This window comes from Apodemus sylvaticus, chromosome 2 (assembly GCF_947179515.1).
Source record: "Apodemus sylvaticus chromosome 2, mApoSyl1.1, whole genome shotgun sequence".
NCBI classification, from domain to species: domain Eukaryota; kingdom Metazoa; phylum Chordata; class Mammalia; order Rodentia; family Muridae; genus Apodemus; species Apodemus sylvaticus.
This window is the reverse complement of record NC_067473.1, coordinates 147,999,358-148,022,748: the sequence shown is the minus strand read 5'-3', so window position 1 is coordinate 148,022,748 and position 23,391 is coordinate 147,999,358. Positions and strand designations below refer to the sequence as shown.

Sequence of the window (23,391 nt, the reverse complement as noted above, 5' to 3'; positions counted from 1 at the left end):
CAATTCTTTACATATTATAATATGAAGCACATCACAGTATACCAGTATACCACACAACCCTACAGATAAGCAGTTGTCTGCAGACAACTAATCTCACTTTAAAAGAGATGCTTATTTAAAAAAAAAAAAAAGGAAGAGTAAACACCCCAGGCACACATTAAATAGTGCTTTGTTAACTTTAAATTTTCTCAATGTTAATGAAGGAACAGCAGCAGCTAAGAGATACTGGGTTATAGAAAAAAAAAACTGGAATTAGATCAACCTATACACTATAAGGATGTGCTGACATCAGAATGGAAGCCTACAATAGTTTTGTGATAAGGATGCAGTTTGTTCTCATTTCTACAGGAAATGAAAAAAATATGGTAACCATCAAAACTTATAAAGGTTAGATTTAACCAGGGAAGACCTCCTGCTACCTGAGGCATGAATGTCTCTGCATAGCCAATGAATCTTTTGGCTACCCTGTCCTCATGACTAATTATTACATGCCAACCTTTAATTTGGCATAGATGGAGATTTATATTACAGTTTGGTTACACAGTTCAAACAGACTTAGAAAGTTGATAGATGCCTTTCACCTGCTCAAACATAAGAGCAGAAAAATCATCTTTAGCTGATTTGTGCACATGGCACATTCCATACATATGTTAATATGAAAACGCCTATAATATTACCTTTAAAAGTTTGTGTTTTCAGAGCAAAAGGACCAAACCCAAAGCAAAGTAGAATATTTGATCCAGCCTCACTGACCGCCTCAGAATGGTCCAACCTCATAGTCCAACCTGTTTCAGACAGGTCTTCAGTTAAGCTTTCCTGTCCCACAGAAACTGGACAGCAAAAGATCTAGCTAGCTCTCCCAGAACCTGGCCAACATCCCAATTTTCTTAGTATCCCCAAAAGATAACTTTGCTCCCAGACAACTAGAAGCAATATTAAGAACATGAAGCCCCTATTCTCAAGAAGTGAGGTAGGTGGGTTCTAGTCATTTGGTGAGTTATAGATGTTTGTTGTTATTTTAGAGGGTTGGTTACTAGTTGTTATTGGTCATGGTCAGAAAGGAAACAAAGTAAAGGAGGTTGGAATCAGGGATTTCTTTCTCTTGTTCTCTTTCTCCCATCCACCCTTCATTCTCTCCTGTCTTTCTCTCCTATCTAGTGTTAGGGGGAAGGAGTGGGAGATGGAATGATAAAAGCAGTAAAAAAAAAGGGGGGGAGTGGATATAAGATGATAGTATAAAAGATGAATCTACTAGTCTCAAACATTTTGCACTGGTATGGATTATTGTATAGTGATAAAAATTTAAGGTTATTTTGTTCAATTCTTGCTTAATGTATTGCACATATGTAACTCATTTGAATGTAATTTGACATTCTAGTCTTATGAAAGCTACTATTGCAAAAGGGTAATTAGAAATGCAAGACAGTAGTTAGTCACCTATAAATCTTACTTGTAGTCTTGTTAACTTGTAGTTTAATTACAGAAATAAGCTTTATTTAGCCTCTTGTATATGTTTTCAACGTCAGGCAGACAGTAAATAGTCAGGAACAAGCAATGCTTGTCTAGTAACACATACTATAAATATCTGGTGTGGGATAAGAGGCTGCTTCACAGGAGTCGATTATGATTTGCCTTGTACAGTAGCAGAGGCTAATCTCTGCCGGCTGGGGATAGTTTAATTCTGAGGACTCTGGAGAAGGGTATAAGTGGCAGAGCCCTGAGAGGGCCTGTGGCAGCTGCTGCTCCCCATGCTGCTGCTGGTTTGTCCTGTTGCTGCATTTGCTGTTGTATTTACTATTGCTGGACTGCAGGACTGCTGAATATTCTGACAAGGAAGACTGGACTTATCCCAAGGAACCCAAAGCCCCTAATCTGCAGGACATAGCCTAAAGAGGTCTATGCCCTCTTTCCCCTCTAACCTTCTTTCTCTCCTACCTAGTGTTGGGAGTTGAAAGGGATAAGGATGGAATAATGGTTGGAAGAGAGACAGAGGTATAAGAACCCAATAAAATAGCTAAAAAAACAAAAAACAAAAAACGCCAATATCCTGCTGTAAGGCATTTTCTCAATTAGTAATCAATGGAAAAGGACCCGGCCCAGGATGGGTGGTGCCATCCCTGGGCTGGTAGTCCTGCGTTCTATAAGTAATTAGGTTGAGCAGCATTCTGACATGGCCTCTACATCAGCTCTTGCATCCAGCCCCGGTTGAGTTCTATCCTGACTTCCTCAAGTGATGGACTATGATCTGGAAGTGTAAGCTGAATAAACCTTTCTTCCCCAACTTGCTTTTTGGTCATGGTGTTTCTTTCAGCAATAGAAACCCTAAGATGCCTTGGATCAGGCACTTTTGGTGTGTCAACATATTTACTGTCAGTTTCCTTCTACCAGGCCTATGAACTTATCCACAGGTGACAATCCTTTCATGACATTATCATATGTGATGAAAAGAAATGGGCTCCCTCAGCACTGGAAATGTACCTGGAGTTCTTTGCAAACAGCAGCTGTTGGACAGGCCTACCAGCAGCATGGGTGATAATTACCACCCTGGCTGTCATAGTTATGGAAGTAGCTCTGTCAGCACAGGATGTCTGTACTGACAATAGAGGCTACATTCTGGCAGTGGCACAGGGATCACCTCTGCCCCCACATCAGCTGCCTCACTCTCATGTATAAATGCACCTGATATCAACTAACTGCAGCAGGAGACTCCCAACACTGCACCCAAATCACCACACAATTCTGCTTTTTCTATATAAACTGTTCTTCACTTACAGTGTTATAATGAAATAAAATTTCCATTTTGAAAGGAATAAAGTATATGTAAAGTACACATTAAGGTTCAAAGGGAAGAAATATGTGATAAAAACAATAAAATTTAACACAGAAGTTACACAGAGTAATTCTCACCTTGTTCCAATAAAATAAACATTCCAACCCAATGCATCTTTAAAAAGTAAAGCTGTAACCTCTCAATGCAGAGAGCTTCAAAGAAGTGTTTTTACCTGAGGAACCTATGGGCCCAGAACCAGAAATGTCACTCCAGAACTGGGCTCAACCTGCAGAACCTGCTGTCATCACTGGTACACTATTGGTAATCACCAGGATGTGCCTCCTGAACTAGATAGTCTCCCACCTTGCTCTGCTTTTGTACCCACACTTTAGCTACACAGCCAACCCACAATAACTGGCATCATCAATTGTTTTTGAAACACAATTATTGTTGGCACAGTGGGCTAAGCCCATAAATTTCCCACAATTTGGGAAACTGAGGCAGGAAGATTCCAAGTTCCTGTTCAGCCTGTACTATACAGGAAAATCTATTTCAAACAAAAATACTTCCATTCTAAAGAATGCCATCCCCAACAAGAATGAATTTGGGTCTGCCTAGCACAACAATAGTCTGTCCCAATACTATGTAAATCCAGCCAATCAGCAGCCTCCTACATGCCTTCCACCATAGGACTGCAAGTCTTCATGAAGTATCTCATGCCGTTAATAGGTGGAAGGAAAGATCTGGACAAGGGAGGAATTTATCACGTAGCTGAAGTCAGAGCTGCTGCTACAGCGAAAGCGGGGCCACAGGGAACCAACCTCCAGCATCTCTGAGCTCTCCAGCATCCCTGAGCTCTGTGGCATCTCAGCCCTCTTCTCTTAATGCTTCCCAGCCTGCGGTCCTGAACTGGCAGCGGAGTGGTGAACTCGGGGGCTGCCTATCCTCTTCTAAGGCTGAATTTCAAGATGAAATGCCCAGTGTTGGTCCCGAAAGTATCTTTTTCCTTCTGATTTAAGCCAAAAAGTCCAGGTGGGTAGGTTTGTTTGTTTGTTTGTTTTTTAATTACTTCTCATCTCCTGTCTTATCTCCCCATCTTCTACTGAAGCCCTCGCACAGGAAGCCATGGAGGAGATTAGGACACAAGTGAGGACTGGAGCTCTGCTAAGTGGTTGATTCCACCCATAATAAAAGTGCTCTTGATTTTCTGGCAGAATTCAGATAGTCTCTCTTTAAAGTCATTTAGATCACTATAGATTAAGGCTTGAAAGAAAACATAAAAATACCATTTTCACAGAGAAATTTCTATGAAGTAGGGTCATTAGACAACACAAACTACATAAGCCATTCTTGCTCTTTTCTCAGAAAATGCAATTCTCAGAGAATATTAAATATTTAAATAAAAGCACTAAATGAGAAAACAACAACAAATATACCAAAAATGGGCAGCTTGAAAAAGAATAAAAGCCAATAAGATGGCTCCATGGGATGGGGTACTTGCTGCCAAGCCTAGTGATCTGAGTTCCAGTCCCCCAACTCACATGGAAGGAGAGAACTGATTCCATGAACTGTCCTCTGACTCCACACATGTGATAGGGTACACATACATACACACACAGAATAAACAAATATGTATAATTTTAAACAAGAAAACACTACTTCTAAAAATTAGTAAGAATGATTAAAACAAAACTAAATTAATGAAATAGATTTAACATAGCCAAAAGACCACTAAAGAATTTTTTCATCATTAAGAAATGAAAAATATTAAAGAGAGACAAGCAGATAGAATAAAATGGCATGGGTTCCCTGAAGACTATTTGTGTACCAGAAAAACAGAGAACATAAGCTACATGTAAAGACATAAAACACTGGGCATTTTCAAAAATAAAGGCCAAAAAGATAGCTCAGCAGTAACAAGCACCGGTTGCTTTTCCAGAAAACCAGGTTCAATTCCCAGCACCCATGAGGCAGCTTACAAGCATCTGTAAATCCAGGCCCACGGGATCCAATGCTGTCCTCTGGCCTCCCTGGGCACCAAGCATGCAAGTGGTGCACAGTGGTGCACTCATGCTGGCAAAACACCCACACAATACAAGAAAATATGTTTTTATTTTAAAAAGAAAATGATTTAAAAATAAAAAAACAGATTAAAGATTTCATTCTAAATTAAAGAATCACAATACATACAAAGCAGTATAAATAGAAAAAACTTTACACATGGACTTTCGATGATAAATTCAAAATAAACACAAAGAAAGGATTTAAAAATAGCCAAAAGACAGGTGATCTCTACAACTGGATCTCACTAGCAATAAGAAAACCCAGGTGACAGCATGACAAATGAGTTGTTGACTAGCATTTCATAGCCAGTAAAATTACCATTCAAGAATGAAGATGAAATACTGATATTACTACTGTCCCAGCAAAGCATGCATGTACACACACACAAACACACACACCACCAACAACGATGACGACAATGACAACGAGAACACTGAAAATGTTGAAAATAGCAGCATGTGGAAATCAATATGGTGGTTTCCAGAAACTGGGAATCAATCTATGGATACACTCCACCATATCACAAAGACACATAGTTGATCAACTATGTTCACAACAACTTTAATTATAATAGTCAGAACCTGGTGTCCCTCAACCTAAGAATGGATAAAGAAAATGTGATACATTTACACAATTAAACAACAACAATATCATGAAATTTTCAGGCAAATGGATGGAACTAGAAAAAAACATCATCCTGAGTGAGGTAACCCAGACCCAAACAGACAAACATGGTATGTACTCTCTTCTAAGTGGCTATTAGTCATAAAGTACAGGAAAATCATGCTATAATCCACGGACCCAGAGAAGCTAAGTAATCAGGAGGGCTCAAAGGGGGATGCATGAATCTCACAGTGAAGGGGAAATAGAAAAGACATCACAAATGGCTCAGGGAAGGGGCTCGGTGTGGGATGAGGATGGAAACGGGAATCAGGTGTGAGAGGATGGAGGAAAGAGTTCTAGGAGAAGCAAGTAGAATGGAGGGGGACATCTCTGGGACAAGCTAGAAACCTAATGCAATGGAAACTCCCAGGAATCTATGAGGGTGACTCCAGCTAAGACTCCTAGCAATGGGATATATGTAACCTGAACTGGCCATCACCTGTAACTAGGCAAGACTTCCAGTGGAGGAATTAGGACACCAACCAAGCCACAAAACCTTTGACCTATAATTTTTCCTGCCTACAAAATGTACTGGGGTGAAGATGGCATAGAAACTGTGGGAGTGGCCAATCAATGACTGGTCCCACTTGAGACCCACACCACGAGAGGGAGCCCACCCCAACATTGCCTGCAGAGCCAGGACCCAGAAGTTAGATAGTCCAGAGACATAGGATAGAACCTAACACGAATAGGAAAAAAAAAGTCAATGAAATGATTCTGCTATACTCATAGACTGGTGCCTAGGCCAAAGATTAGAGAGGCTTCAACCTTACAAATGATGGAAACAGTTGTAGAGACCCATAGTCAAATATTAGGCTGAGCTTACGGAATCCTACAGAAGAAGGATTGTAGAAGCCTGAGGGGTCAAGGACACCACAAGAAAAACCCTCAGAATCAACTCACTCGGGCTCACAGGGACTCACAGAGACGAAACTGCCAACCAGGGAGCCTTCAAGGGACTGATGCAGGCCCTCTGCACGTATGTAACAGCTGTGTAGCTTGGTCTGCATGTGGGACTCCTGACAGTGGGAGCAGGGGTTGCCTCTGACTCTGTAACTCTGTTGCCTGCCTTTGGGACCTGTGGCTCCTACTGGATTGCCTCATCTAACATTAACAGAAGAGGAAGTGTCTAGTCTTACAACAATTTGATGTGCCATGGCTGGTTGATATCCACAAAGGGGAGGGGGGGCAGCGGCGTGCCCTTTTCTAAGAAAAATGGAGGAGAAATAGATGGGGGTAGAGGGGAGTGAGAGGCTATGGTCAGCATGTAAAATAAATAAATAAATAATATAATATTTAACTATATAATTTATATAATTAAACATAGTTTTTAATTATATAGAGAAACAATGAAATAAAGAGAAATATTACAAAGTATAACAAGAAAACAGAAAACAACAGGCATAGCATCTGTGTATAGAGGGATCTACATTGCTATTTTTCTGTTTGACTCCTAGTTTTTCTTTCTTTCTCTATGTATACAAATATTTTTCCTCAGGCACATCACATCTTCTTGCACTCAGGAACACTATAGCAAATCCCTAACATTGGGAGTCATTTAGAGCCAGCCACCACCAAAAAGGTACACACTGTAGACCAGGTTGGTGGCACACGTCTGCAATCCCAACACTCAGGAGCCGAAGTGGAAGGGTCACAAGCATGTACTAGGCCATGAAGGCTATATTGTGAGACTCTGTCTCAAGAAAGGGGGATGGGCAGGAGAGGGAGGAGGTAGTAACTGTAAAGAGTGCTGGTGGGGGAGGGGGAGAGGGGAGGGGGAGGGGGAGGGGGAGAGGAGGGGAGGTACTAACTGTAAAGAGTGCTGGGTAGAGCAGGAAGGCTGCTGTTTGCAGAGTAAGAACTGAGGTGACAGTGGCTTTGAACAGAGATATCAAAAGCACTTCAAAAGTATTGATTGCAGGGTTACTAATCAATCTTGCGTTTTTTTCAGATGCCAAAAATATGGCTTAGCTGTATAATCATTAAATATGAAGAGGCTACATAAATGTTCCAATTAAAAGGTAGACAGCTAGGAAAACTGGAGAGAGAAAAAAAGGACCAAGAATGTATTAAGCAAAACTACTACAGGGTCATTGGTTCCCTATGTAACCTTATCTGGTCAGGAACTTACTGTGCAGACCAGGCTGGCCTCAGACTCATAAAGCTACATCTACCTTGATGGATGGGATTAAAGGTACTCAGCACCACACCCATTGGAAAAATTAATATTCCTGAATATAAACTACCTAATCTTACATTATAGAAAGATTAACAAATGAAGATTCATAAGACAAAAATATAGATGTGTGTAAAAACACGTATACAACTACATAAACTATAATAATTATGTTACTAAAAGAATATGAATATATATCATTCTAATAAATAACAATGAATAAACAAGCAGGAGGTGGCAGGAGGGGAAGTTCTTCCTCACAATAGAAGGCAATTAATACAGAAAGAAATCTGGATGAAAAAACCCACAATTCAAATCTAATGAGCAAAAGTCTGATGAGGTACAGAAGAGTTTAACTTCAAAGAGAAAAGCAGTGTTTGGCAGGCACCAATTTCACCCCAAGTTCCCAATGTCATCACTAATATATAACATACTACCATTACATGGATACTACCATGGTATACTGTAAAAAACAGAAATATTTTTGTTTTTTTCTTAACAGTCTAAAATTTAAAACTGAATATAACCATGAGGCTTTTACAGAGAAATTCAAGTAGAAATATTCTAGAAAATAACTGGCCAGTACCTTTCAAAGGCACTGATGTCAAGAACAAAGAGAGATTAAGGAACTATTGCACGTCAAGGGTCTGAGATGACAGTGAAATCCAGGATGACTGTGGATTAGATACGGACGGAGAGAAGAGTAAAGCACCAGAAAGACAACCATGGACCCGCTACACCCAGAAGGACAACTGTGGACTTGCCACATCCAGAAGGACAACCATAGACTTGCTACATCGAGTTTGGTCACCACTGCACAGGAAGACAACTTGAGAATTCATAAGAGAAAGAAGAGAAGGGCCTGACTCCTGGTAAACTACAGCAAGTGGACTCTAACAAAGAGCAGACGGCAGATCCTTATACACTTACACTTTTCTGTAAGCTTGAAATCATATAGCAATAGGCAAATCGGAAAAGCAGAAAAAAATATTTCAAATAAATACCCCAGAAAAAAAAAAAAAAACTTTAATATGTAAGAGCTTTTGGAAGTGGAAGTTAGACCATGCCCTGGGCTTGATGCCTACCATGAAAAAAGTAGAAAAGAAAGAAGAAGCACTGTGTAAATAAAAGTTTTAAAAATACCAATGCCCAACAGATTAATGGGAAGTTGTCAATTTGTAGGCATTTCATAAAACAAAATTATAAATTTCACAAAGAAAAAAGAAAAACAAGTCAGCTTCACTAGTAAGTACACAATAATGAGATCTTTATTCATAATCAGTAATTTTCTTTCTAAAAATTGGCAAAGACTTCCTTAAATGACCATCCGACAGAAATTAGAATTAGGAATAAGCCGAGCAGTAATGGCGCACACCTTTAATCCCAGCATTTGGGAGGCAGAGGCAGGCGGATTTCTGAGTTCGAGGCCAGCCTGGTCTACAGAGTGAGTTCCAGGACAGCCAGGGCTACACAGAGAAACAGAAACCCTGTCTTGAAAAACAAAAACAAAAACAAAAAACAGAAACAAAAAAGGAGGAGGAGGAATAACTAACTAGCCAGTTTCAGGAAGGTGATTCAGCAATATAAATCAAGAACCTTAAAATAAAAATACCTTCATCATTTAAGTCTGTGCTCTCTTACAGAAATCATCTCAACTGTGGATTGAAACTCACACTCAGATCCACGCATTAGGAGCTGGAGAGAACACATGTGGTGCAAGCATGACGACAGCTGGACAGATCTCTCCAGATTCAGTAAGAGACCATATGTAGCAGGACCCCGACATCCTCCTCTAGCTCTAGCCCCCAGGAGGGGAGAAATACGTGCTACACACACACACTCATACACATACCTACATATGGACACACTCCAAAAACAAAAGACACTCACCAAAGGATATTTATAGGAGTAAAATTATTCAGCACAATCTACATGTTTGCAATATGAAAATTAACCACAACATCAACATCCTATCACTAAAAGATATTAAAATGGGAAAAAAGTTGCAACAAAAATGTCAAGAGATTAAAGTTTTTAAAATGAGTATTCTGGATGATCTTAAGAAAAAAGGAACTCATTAAAGTCTAGATTTTAAGAACTAGAAGTGAGCAATCGATGAAAATATTAATGAGGGTGAGAATCTGGTCTGCTATGAGATCTAATTTGCTTATCCCTTCTACCCAGCTCAGACAAAGTTAACATTTCTCACTTTGGGGGTCCTCCCCACCTTCCGTTTTGCTCCCTCAGCGCCTCAAGGCCTACACCTTTCTCAGCTACATTTAGTAAACACTGGCTGCTTCATATTTACCCATGCATCCACATCACTTTTTACATGCCAAAGAAATGGACTCCAGCTATTATACTAAAGATACCTTAAGTATGGCAGTTTATCAAATAGAAGTTTCATATTTTTCCAGCTTCTTTAGAATAAAAACATTAGGACAAACAATCCCTGAAGTTTTCTTTCCCAACCCAAACCCCCAAGGCCGGCTCTGAATGGTACAGACAGCACGTACCTAATTATGTTCTGTGAAGTGTCATCTGCTCACTTTCAGGTCAAAAGACATTTAACATCTAATCACTAGCCACCACCCCAAAACACACCCATCTGTGTGCTGCCGCGCCAGCTCTGCCCTACCTACTCAGTCTGACTTCCACTTGCACACTTTCCACCTCACTAGCAGAACACAGAGGTCAGAAGAGAGGAGCAACGCTGGGAACACTGACAACCAGACAAGGAGGAGGATGACCTTAATTTAGCAAAGAGTTGGGGAGAGGCATCAGTACATCAGTGGTCTTCAACAGTAGTGACTTTTGGAGGTATCTTTGCTCACCACAGCTTTGAAAGTGCTGCTGGCAGTTTATAAGAGGCCAAGGATGCTACTGACATCCTACAATGCACAAGGAAGCTCCCTGCCCAAAGAAAAGTTACTATCATGGCAGTGTCCAATTCCAATTCATCAGGAAAAAGACAGCGCAGGGTTAGGACAGCTGTGTAGTTTAGGACCTCTAAAATACACACACACACACACACACACACACACACACACACACGCCTCTAAATTAGATATTACAACAGGATGGGAGAATTGTTCCTTTGGGTACCAATATTCTACCTCAGGCACGGGAAACACAAGAAGAGTGGTATGTATGCCTTCTCTTGGCATTATCTTATGTTTCTTCAAATGCTACTTCCGAGCAGCAACAGTAAGACGATAACAACTATCAAAACTGCCCAGGCAGGCAAACACCTCCTGCAGAGCTGGCAAAGACCCACAGAATGATGACAAGCTAAGCTGAGTATCTCATCAGGACAGAAGGACTCACGCACAAGCCCAGCTTTAGTGAGTCAGGAGAAAGGTAGCAAGTATTGAAGGCTAGTCATGAAGAAGATAGCAGTGCTGTTTCCAGGAGAATCATCAAAAAGGACAAAAGATCTATAGGAGTGGAACTGTGCAAACTGTAACATCACACTTTCTGAACTTCCACACATACGAGATGCAAGCAAGAAGGCACTCAAGAACACTCTAGTTTAATGTCTAGCTTTATGACACTCAAGAGCTCTCCTAGCTTAGTACCATGACTACTGAATCACACAGCAGGTCCTCCTTATTTTGTTTTTATTGAACCAAAAATTCCTCTGATAAAGGCCACATGGCTGGGAAATCCTTTAGTGCCCAGACTGCCTAAGACTTGAATAACTCTGACCTATCTGCCAAACATCATTTGCATATCTAACTTAACTTTTGTCCCCAGTATTAGGGAGTACTAACAGCTTAAAGTGGCTCGTTTCAACACTAAACAGGAAGAATCATTAGAAACTTGCCCTTTAGAAAGTCAGCAAGGTATTATATACATTACTCCTAGCAGTGGGACACTGAGGCAGGAGCTCAAGACCAGAAGAGGCTACAAAACTCCATCTTGTCTTTAAAAAAGAAAAAAAGCAATAAAACATGAAGCTGGAGGAACTACGGAACAGTTGATAAAGTAAGTGCTTGTTTCACCAGCTTGAGGCCAGGAGTCCAATCTCCAGCACAGCTAAGAAATAAAAACACAGAAATGTGTTCATTGTGATGACTAATAGAGGCTCCCTCAATCTGAACATATGAATAAAATATAATGATTCTCAGTACATCAGCCCTGAAGTTTCTCTCACTTCATTTGATCTTCCAACTCCTAGCCTTTTTCTCTTCTCTAGGTTGTAAAATGTCCTTTTGTCCTGAATAGTGTTATACCTAGCCCTTTATGTCATACAATTACGAAGGGATGACAAGACCATTGAGTCTGATTCTCAGAACTGACATGGTATGAGAACTACCCTCTTACCTTCATTAGAGTACCGTGGTGTACACACACACACACAGAGAGAGAGAGAGAGAGAGAGACAGAGACAGAGACAGAGACAGAGACAGAGACAGAGACAGACAGAGACAGAGATACATACACACAGGTGTACACATATACACAGGTATACACATATAGGTTCACACATAGGTGCAACACAAAGACACAGAGAGATACACACATAGGCATATAGACAGGTACACATACACAATGAGGCAGAAAGAAAACCAAGAGCTTGACAGTGCCCAAGCAGCCACTTTGGAAAGCTGCAGGTGAACTGGAGATTCTGGGCCCTGCCTCAGAGTTGTACCAAACATTAAAATATTATGTAACAGGACTGCAGTTTCTCAAAGTTTTGTGGTGAAGTTTTTTTTAAAAAATGGTAAGTTTTTAAAAATCCCATTTTGTGATAAATTGCATTTTTTATTCGATATATTTTTATTTACATTTCAAATGATTTCCCCTTTTCTAGCCCCCCACTCCCAGAAAGTCCCGTAAGCCCCCTTCTATTGCATTTTTATAATTACTCTTCACTACAATAAATGCCGAGATCAAATGTCAATAGCAAGTGTGTGCTCTTATACATAGATTCTAGCCTACAATAACTCAGTTAATGTCACAAGGGCCCCTATGGAAGGAGTATAATCCACATGTTACTGACAAAGCCAGGTCAGAGGTGATATGGTAAAATCACAGTGACCAGTGACACTAGTCATCCTTCCAAGCTCATCTGACATCTGGATAAATCCTAGAACATCCCTACAACTGTCACAACAGTGTTAAACTTAAGGTTTCTAGTAATTCTTTAAAGTATTTGTACTTAAAATAAGTTCAGCTATGGCATGAAGCACTGAGAGAAACCTAGTTAAAGACAGCTTCATAATCTCAAGCATTTCCTAGAAGTTCTTCCAAGGCAGAGCTTTGAACTTTGAACTAACAGCCATGAACAAGACAGACATCTGTACTTTGAGCAGACAGCCATGACTGGAAGGGCCTCTGGACAGCCGTCTTCACACAGAGTATTGTGTGCTGTGTGTCCCAGGAAGAATGAGATGGTCTGAGATGAGAAGAGCTGGTGCCAGCGCTTCCCACTCACTAGAGTTCACTATTCCTGAGCCATCAAGAAGATGGTTCCTTCCCGTTGCCTTCCAAGTATGTTGGATGTCATGTGGGTAAACCCTGGTCACTACATTGTAGGGGAATGATATCAGCTACTTTCAGGTCTGGCTTGGAATGTCTTTTAACATTCACCTGAGACCCTCCACCTAACTCTCTCTCTCTGCCATCTTGGCATAGCTACAAACGGAGGAGATAAGATCAACTTGTGTTGGATTCTGCATTACAAAAATATGTAGTTGTTGCTATTGTCACTACAATACCATATAATAGACATTTTTCAAACTTTGGATGTAAATAAATCACTGTGTTCCTATTTCATTGGTCTGGGATGAGAAAAAGCTTTCCCAGAAAAGGACAGATGACAAATGGTAAACATCAGGAAAAAAGTTAAAATTTGCATTTGAAGAATTAAATAGAGGAAAAATTAGATAACTAAAATTTTTTAGTGAGACGGGATATAGTCACAGACTCCTAAGTGACTCTTTGACTCAACAATGAGTCACTGATTAAATATTAATTATTGATTTCACTAAAAATAAGATTATAACAAAACTCAACAGTAGAGGAAAGGTAACTGAAGAGTTTAAGATGGCCAAGTCCTCCAGTATGGAAATTAAAACGTGATATATGAAGCACCTACATTTCATTAATGGAAGCAGAGCTTCACTAAAGGCAAACAACTCCACTACCCAATACAAATCCTCAACAGTCCTATTTTCAGGGCTCTATAATGTAATAATCATCCCACAAATGTTTAAATATCTCTATACAAGACCGGCCACTGCAACACCATTATAAAAGGGAAAAACTGGAGCATACTAAATGCCTACCAATAGAGGAAGACATGAGTGAGTTAAGTATCCACACCATCTTTTTGCCACATTTTTTTCTCCTTCGAGATGAGATTTTACTATGAGGCCAGGCTGGCATTGAGTTTCACACACACACACACACACACACACACACACAAACACACAAACACACCACCACCACCACCCACCCCACCACCCTGCACCCACCCCCCCACCCCCATCAGATGAAAAATTTAAGTTGTTTCTCCATTTAAGCTATTCTAAAGCACAGGTTTATGTGTAAGGTTTGGTGTGGTCATATTTATATTCTTCATGGGTGTATTGCCTGGAAATGCAACTATAATGCCATGGTGTATCACTGTATGTAAGCACTGGAGAACTGATACTACTGCACATTCTCCCTTGACCAGATATGGAGATCCCAATTCCCCACAGCCACACCAACACTTTTTATATCTTTTTAAAAAAATATTTAGTAATTCTAGTAAATGTGATGTGTTATTTCACTATAAATGGGGTGGGGATGAACTCTTGGCCTTGTGATTACGACCCAAGTTAGACTTCTGATTACATCCTAGATCTTCGCTGTAATTTTTATTTGTGTTTCCCTTCAGCATATTTTTTCTATAGTTACTGGTCAGTTGTTTGTTCTATCTGAAGAAATACCCATTTATTTCCTTTGTTACCTTCTGGTTGAGTTTTCTCTTTACATTGTTAGGTTGGCATGCAAATAGTGGAATCAGATAGTGTAAAGTACTTACTACTCTTGCTGATGTGAAAGAAGAGTTCTTTAGGCACACTGATCCTGGACCCTCATTAGATAATTGATTTTCAAATACTAAACACTGGTGAGCATACAGGCAGTAGAACAGAAATTCTCTGACACTTCTAATAGGAAAGTGAAACAGTCCAGCTGCATGAAAACATAACTCAGCAATCAAGAGGCACAGGCTGACCCTGGCACAGCTCCATTCAAACAGTTTCTGCATCAGGCTACAATCTCACACCAGACATACAACCAAAAAAAAGTCTACATGCTCAGGTGCTCAGGTCATAACAAAAAACACAAACAATATGAAAGGCCAAAACATTATGTCCTCCTTCAGTCTGTATGTGTGTGTGTGTATATGTGTATATACATATATCCAAATATATATATATATATATATATATATATATATATATATATATATATATACATACATACATATATTGATGGACTGGAGATATATATATATATGTATATATATATATATACACCCAGATAAATACAGATATAAATATAGACAGATATAGATGGAGATAGAGATACAGATGGAGGTATCCAGTGAGAATTACCTAGATGGACTTCAGGAGAGAATTTAAAAGAACAATCACAAACTTTACCAAACATTTCAAGGAGTTTAAAAATGATAGAGAAAGAGCAGTTCCATGAATTTAATGAGGATTCTAATATATGCCTGAGTGGTAGCCAAGAAAATGTAAATATATGACTAAATGAAATGACAATGACATTTGGGATTTAAAAGCTGGATTCAGTAAAGAGCTAAAAATACTGAAGAGAACATGATCTGAAATGAAACTCAGTGACATGACTGGGGGAAAGCCCGGGAAGTAGGGATCAAAGAGAAGGAGGTTGCCCAGACTTGAAGATGGAGAAGATGTGAACTACTCAAACAAAAACTATGAAAAGTTTTAAAAAAAATGAAAAGAACACATAATCACCTGGATACCTTGAAAAGTTGTCTAATTATAGGCACAGATGAAGACAAAAGTTCTAGATTGACAACACAGACCAGATCGTCAATAAGATCACACAATAGAGGAAGGCACACTCAAACCAAGTAGACATGACCAGAAAAGAAACTCCTCACAGCAGATTATAGTAGAAGTATTTAATAGACAACAAGAAGAGAGCTCTGGGGGAAAGGGGGTGGGGTGAGAGAGCATACATCACATGTAAAGGAAAACCCATCCGAGCAATGGTTGAATTCTAATGGAAAGTTTCTAAAGCCACTGGAGCCTAAGGCAATGATTAAGTTCTAATAGACCATGGATGAGAACCTAGACTACTGTACCCAGCAAAACTGTCTGGGTTGAAGGACAAAGAACAACTTTCTACTATACAATTAGGCTTAAAGAAATTACTTCCAAGATGGAAGAGATGGCCCAGCAGTTAAGAATGGATGCTCTTCCAGAAGACCTTGGTTCAATTGCAGGCACTCATGTGGTGACTCATACCTCTCTGTAACTCTAAGTGTAAGGGATCCAATGCACTCTTCTGGCCTCTGCAGGCACCAGGCACATACACAGTGTACATAAATAATAAATTCATTTCCAACAAATTAGCCCTAGAATTGCCCTAGGACTGAATAAATAAGTACGCACATCCAAAAGAATATAGAAATAAAACAAATGAAGCTGTAATACTGAAACACAAAATAGGACTAAGACATAAATAAACCAAATGAAAACCCCTCCCCAAAATGGCAGTTATCAACAAATACTTTTATAAGTATTAGTAACCCAGTTCCCAATTGGAAAACAGATTTGTTGAGTGAATTAAGAAACAAAATCCACCTATCTACTGTCTACAAGAAATACATCTTACTTTCAAAGACAGGAGCCATCTTAAAATGAAAGGATGGAAAAATATATACACTGCTTAGTTTTTTTGTCAACTTGACACAATCTAGGGTCATTTAGGAGGAAAACCCGCTATTGAGAAAACTATTTTCATCAGATTGGCCTGTGGGTAAGTCTGTGGAGCATATTCTTGATTAAGGACTGCTGTGAGAGGCCCTAGCCCATGGTGGGCAGTGCCACCCCTGGGCAGATGGTCCTGGATACTATAATAAGGCAGGCTGAGTAAGCCACAGGAAGCAAGCCAGTAAGCAGCTTTTGTCTATGGCTTCTCTGCTTCTGTTCCTGCCTCCAGGTTCCTGCCTCAAGTTTCTACCTGACTCTTCTTCATGATAGACTTTAAGCCATAAGCTGAAATAAACCATTTTCTCCTGAAGTTTTTTGTTTGCTTGTTTGTTTGATGTCATAGGGCTAATCACAGCAAAAGAAAACAAACAAATATACCATTCCAAGCAAATGGGACTAGGAAGCAAGCAAGTGTCTCTATTCTGATAAAACAAAATAGACTTCAATTAAAATTAATCAGAAGCCAACATAACCCCAACTGGAGAAAAAATAGAAACAGCACATTAAAATCAGACTAAGACAGGCCTACCCACTAACTGGTTCTACTCCTTTTCAATATAGAGCTCAAAGCACTAGCTAGAGCGATAAAACAGGAGGACATTAAAGGGATACTGAGAGGAAAAGAAGTCAAATTACCCATTTGCAGAGGATACACTATACATAAGAGATCTCAAAATTTCATTAGAAAACTTCTAGAAATAATCAACCCTTTCAGCAAAATGGCTGGATACGAATCACCTTACAAAATTCAGCAGCCTTTCTTTTTTGTTTGCTTGGGTTTTTTGTGTTTTTGATTTTGGTTTTGGTTTTCCAAGACAGGGTTCCTCTGTATAGCTCTGGATGTTCTGCAACTCACTCTGTAGATCAGGTCGGTCTCAAACTGAGATCCACCTGCCTCTGCCTCCCACTGCTGGTATTAAAGGCATGCGCCACCACTTCTTGGTTCAGTAGCTGTTCTGACACCAATAACAAACACTTAGAAAAGGAAATTATAGGCACAATCCCATTATCAAACAAAATAAAATGTCTAGGAATAAGCCTAACTGACAAAATGAAAGATCTCTCCAATAACAACTGCAAATCTCTGAATAAAGAGAATGAGTTATACACTAAACAATGGAAAGCTCGCCCATACTAATATATTGGTAGAACTAATACTGTGAAAATGACCATGCTACCAAAAGAAATTTACAGATTCAGTATAATCTTAATAAAAAGTCCCTATGCTACTTCACAGAAACAGGGGGGAATCCTAAAATTCTTGTGAATCACAAACAATCCTGCATAGTAAAGCAATCCTGAGCAAAAAAGAACAATATCAAAGGGACTGCCACTCCAGATTTCAAGATATATTACAGACCTATCATAATAAAACATCATGAGTCTGGCACAAAAACAGACATGCAGATCAATAGTAAAAAAAAGAGAAAATCAACAAACGCTCCTGGAAAAACAAGGACACTACACAGAGGGAGGAGAAATAAATCACATCAAGGACCTTTGAAAAAGCCATGGGAAAGCAGATTATTTTGTTTACTTAAAACAGATAGAATACATAGAAATATATGTGCATATGTGTGTACTAGCTGAAACAAAGTTATGCCACTTGGGATAACAACACTCCCTCCCCCTCAAAAGCTACAGACTACCTATCAAAAACTCCAGGGCCAGTCATGGAAGACTTCCTTTGGAGTGGTTAGGCAGGGGAGCCAGAGTCTACCAAAACAATACAGGCTATTGCCATTGTTCTTGGTTGCCTCCCAAAGTTTGAAGGTAACTCCTTTTTGCTAAAGAAATCACATATTTCAGACACAGGACTTGGAGGAATTAGGCTGGATATGACCTGAAAATGTCTTCCTTAAGGACTAGCTCTTACAGTAGTGGAAAACGCCATGCAATCTGCCAATAGAGGGAAAAGCCCAACAATTCTACCCAGCTGTGCCACCTACAAAACACAGCAATGACCAGAAAGACAAGATATTCCAGAAGGTGCATCAGAGATGTGGTGGTTTCAATGAGAATGACACCAGAGGCTCATATACTTGAATGTCTGGTCTCTACTTGTGGAACTGTTCTGGGAAGGATTAGGAGGTGTGGCCTTGTTGGAGAAAGTGTGTCAATGGAGTTGGTCTTTGAGGTTTCAAAAGCCCACACCAGACCTAGTCAATCAGACTGCCTATTCCCCCCACAGCCTCCATCCCCAACCCCATCATCCCTGCCTCGTGCTTGTGGGTCAAATGTAAGCTCTCAGCTTCTACCAGGCTCCTCACCAAGATGGTCACAAACCCACCCTCTAAAACTGTAAGCAAGCCCCCAGTTAAATGATTTCTTTTACAAGTTGCCTTTGTCATGATGTCTTTCAGTAGCAATAGCAAAGTAACTTAGGAACTGGCACTTATGTCCTAAGAGTAACCAATAACCATCTAATTGGACTTAGAGCCAGCACAACAGGAGGAGGAAATGTCTCATATTATAAATCTAGCCAACTACCCCTGACTGGTGATATCTCTGATCCTAGAGAAAAACCTGCGTTAGTAAATCAGCATAATTTCTAACTGCATTGTAAATACTTATCCTCATATCCACAAATAAGGTCATACTCCTTATCAAAGAAGCTTCTTTCTGTGACAGACAGGAACCATTACAGAAAGGTACAAGGTGAGAAAATGCAGAGAGCAACTGACTGTTGGGTGAATAACTCTAACTGAGAGATCTACAACACAACACTATGACTCAAGAAACACATCAGAAGACAGGGCAAAGATGGAGGAGCCAGATGCCCAGGATGTCTGCTACAAGACAGTGTCTTCTGTATATGACAGGGACGGGGTGGCCACAAAATCTCATCAGTATGGTTTCTTAGGGAGACCTGAACAATGGCAGCACTTCTGATATGACACTGTGGATGAGGGAGAGCTCACAAGGGCCCACCCTTGGGAGAAGAGCTACAGGCAATCAATCGCTGCTGAGAGAGCAAATCAATCTTCTCTGGGGATAAGCTCCCTGACTGGTTACTCCAATCTCAAGTGGTTGTGTGTGTGTGTGTGTGTGTGTGTGTGTGTGTAAAACAATAATAAAGAATAAGAGGCTAAGAGGCCATGTGTTCCAGAGGGAGCTGTGGGGGCGCAGGGAGAGTGGAGAGAGCAAGGAGATGATGTCAATACAGTATACAAGTATGATATTAAATACAACTGGCTGTGGGCTGCAGAACAGTGGCAGAGCAGTTAGTTGCCTGGTTTGTGTGAGACTCTATGCTCAATCCTCAGAAAGAAAAGTGAAGAAACAGAACATGATAGAGGAAAAGGAGGGACAGAACCCCTGTGATAGAAGATGCCCTTCAAGTAGATGGTTCATCTGACAGTAAAGAGGGCTCTTCATTTTGCACTCCCATTGGCTGTTTTGGTATTGGAGACTGGACAAAGGCCCTATGTGTGCTATGCATTCCCCCTACTACAGAACCACATCTGCTGCCCCCAACAGGGAGGCTTAACAAGAGAATCTGTTCCATCCTATTCAGGCCTTGAACTACATTTTTCCTAGTGCTAGTTTAAATAACGCAAGCATGCTGGACTTAAAACACTGTACTTAAAACTTGTTTTTAGTTTAGGTATGTTCCACGTATTTTGTGTTAACCTGAAATTCATATTTAATTATGAATCCTATATTTTATCTGACAATCCTGGATGTAGCCAAGGCATGCAACGCAATTTCCCCACCCAGAGAAGAATCTAACAACCAAACCAAGCCACAGTAAACAAACAGACAAAAGCCTAGTTTGCCTAAACTTAAAGCGAAGGTAAACGAAGGAGTTGTCTCGGAAAAGATGACATACTACACCTGGGTAGCCCAGACATTAGACTACCAACTGCCAGTCCCCTCACAGAGGATGAACTTTTGAAAATGTGCTTTCTGCCTCTACCGTCCCACTGCCAGGATTGTAGGCCTGCACCACAGTTAGCTTTCCCTGCTGACAGCAAAGTTCAGTAAGCCTCTTATCAATAAAATCTCCAAGAAGGTTAGGAAGGCGCACACTGCTCTTTATTTTAGCTTCCTCAGTAATTTCACACTGCATACCCTCGTTCACTGTAGCAAACGGGATATTTTGTTTGATTTTATTGAACATAGGGTCTCACACACTGAATCTCTCAAAATTCAAAATTTCCTTGCTTCAGATGTTCAATATTTGTTTTTTTTTTAAAGTGTCCATGGTATTCCATAACTCTGACAAGTGTAGTCCATACATTCTTTTTCACAGAACGTGATTTGAGTATTCTAAATGAAGTATTCTAAATATTTCACTCTCATTTTGAGTTACTAACCAAGCAAGTAGATGTGAAGTCTACTATATAAACACACACTTGCAATCCCTCCTGGGACTGATCAGAAATACTGGTACTTTTTCCAGGAGATAAGTTATATACTTATTATTTCTCTAATTGCATAACATACAATCGAACAAAATAAAGAAAAAATAATGGGAAGGGCCATACTTCATATGTATCTTGAGACATCATCAAATTAGCAAAAATAAAAAAGCAAACAACGACAAAAAAACAAAACCACTCCATAATAAATCTTGACAACTGTATGACCACCGTGTGTCTTTACGTGGGGGAGACAATGAGGCAAAAAAGAGCTGGCTTTCTTTCTTTCTTCCTTTGTTTTTTCTCTCAAATGGGCTTTCAGAGAAGCGCGTTTTCTTTTTAAGGGAGGTTTAGTCGCGTTAAAGATAGCGTGAGAACAAGAACATAAGCCATTATGATTCTCCCCTAATAAGTTCTCTATTAAAAACTTGACTCAGATGACGGAGTATCCAAATTGATGCCAAGAAAAACACGTTTAAAGACAAGCAACCAGGCGGCGATTAAAATGCAAAGCAGCCTACCTACGCTTTCCCTCCAGCGCTTCTACTTGAGCAGCACCCTCCGGACGCCACGTCAGGCACTCAGGGAACAGGAATCCACTCTTCCATCTCGGCCGTGGAGACTGAAGCGCAGGCAGAGGCAGAGGCAGGGCGGGCTGCTCGGCGCACGCCCTCGCGGCCCCAGCCAGGGCAGGGCTTCACCTGCGAGCACCCGAGACCTTCGGCCGCCCTCGGATTGGGTGACCGGACCCCGCCCCGCAGCACGCGGCCTCTCCCGGGCCGAGACCTCCGCGCACCCACCTGTCGCGGCCTCCCCGCGGCCACACCCCTGGCGGCCCGGAGCGCGGGGCCCCGCCACGACGCGCCTTGCTTCGGTGCAAGCAGCTCAGGTGGGCGCGGAGCTCCACGCGCGGCCCGCTTCCTGCATGACACAGGCCGGACGCAGCAGGGCCGCCGGGTCAGCGCGCAGCTTACACCACCCAGCGAGAGGACGCCGACTGACCGGTCACGTGACGCGCCGGTCACGTGCCCCGTCGCGCCTCAGGCAAAAGCGTTGCTGCGGCGACCTGGGGCGCTGGGAAGGCGGGGTGGCGGCGGCGCTCAGGGAGACTGGCGCTGGGCGAGGCTGTTAGACTCCGCCTGGCTTCACCTTCTCAGTGTGGAGAAAGGTGAACCTTCTGGTGCGTGAAAGTGGGAGCGGCGGGAACTAAGCCGTAAAAAACGCGTGTATGGGCAAACTGGGGATTTGTTTTCGTTTTTTTGTTTTTGTTTCAACACCCTACCCTAGAGAGATTCTGATTGTATATGGTGTGGATATGTAAAAATGATATTCATAACAATTTTTATAAAGATATTGCTGTCCATGTGGCCAGGTGTAAGTAAATATTTGACTCTACTTTGTCTACATTAAACTCTTCCCTGATTATACCTGTACCTTGGTGTTCTTTGTAACTTGTTCCCCCCCAGTACCATTGGTTGGACCAGGGATTCTCACTGAAGCTATCACTGAGTTTCATTCTTAGCGTTTACTATCTCTTACCATTCAAATGTTTCTAAGTCATACCTTACAGGAGAGGTTTCGGCCACTGGCAGTTTTATTTATTCAATAGCCTTTATTACACGGTACATTAAAAGTTGTTTTTTTTTTTAATTCATAAGAGATTTGTAAGGAAATCCCCTCCGTACTCCACAATTTTCTGTGGTCTAGAAGTAGGACTGTTAGTTTAGCTAATCAAGTTACACGGCATACTCAAATATGTTGGTCGCTTTGCATACTTGGCTGTTTAGAGAGCAAACTGTCAAGAGACAAAACATCTGGATCCATTCAGCAAAGCAAAAATGGGTTCATTCCTGTAAATCACCTTGAAAGCAACATTCATACATAAGATGCAATGGTGAAATTTTTCATGAAGATTTTGGCTGTGAGAAGTGGCAGCTGCAACCAGCGAAAATCTTCCCACCCCGGTGGCAGGAGGCGTTCCTATAAAACAGGATAATACTTGTGTTAGTGTAGTATATGCCCACAGCTGATGAGCAAAAAGAGTCAGTAAGTGACTGGGGGTGTGGAAGCCTGCCATCCTATAGGAAGTGACAAAGACTTGCAAGTTTTAGAAGTGTCTGAGTAGTTGTGGAGCTGGGAAGATTATTATTATTTAGGCAAAGCTAGAGGGTCCTGACTCAAGGATCACTACCCAAGAGATTTCTGAAGCCTCTCTTCATCTAAAACAAAGTTCAGAGTCCTGAGACCAAAATCTTGCATCTGTCCAAACAAGAAAACAAACCGAAAGTGAGAAGAAGCCTCTGTACGTAGAATGTAAAGCTGCTTTAAAAAAAAAAGAAAGAAAGAAAGAAAGAAAAAGAATTGCTTAGA

General features: G+C 40.8%; 1 protein-coding gene across 9 annotated transcripts in view; it reads right to left on the bottom strand.

Moving 5' to 3' along the window:
* Marchf8 (membrane associated ring-CH-type finger 8) overlaps positions 1–21,906 on the bottom strand; it is an 87,341-nt gene extending 65,435 nt beyond the window's left edge. For 2 of the 9 annotated variants that reach the window (XM_052174646.1, XM_052174650.1), the window contains exon 1: positions 10,190–10,250. The gene's annotated coding sequence lies outside the window, so the exon portion shown is untranslated. Of the gene's footprint in view, positions 1–3,591; positions 3,746–10,045; positions 10,127–10,189; positions 10,278–21,542; positions 21,796–21,821 lie in introns of those variants that run through there. The other 7 variants (XM_052174647.1, XM_052174652.1, XM_052174644.1 and 4 more) reach the window with 7 other exon arrangements.
* Between the last annotated feature and the right edge of the window lie 1,485 nt (positions 21,907–23,391).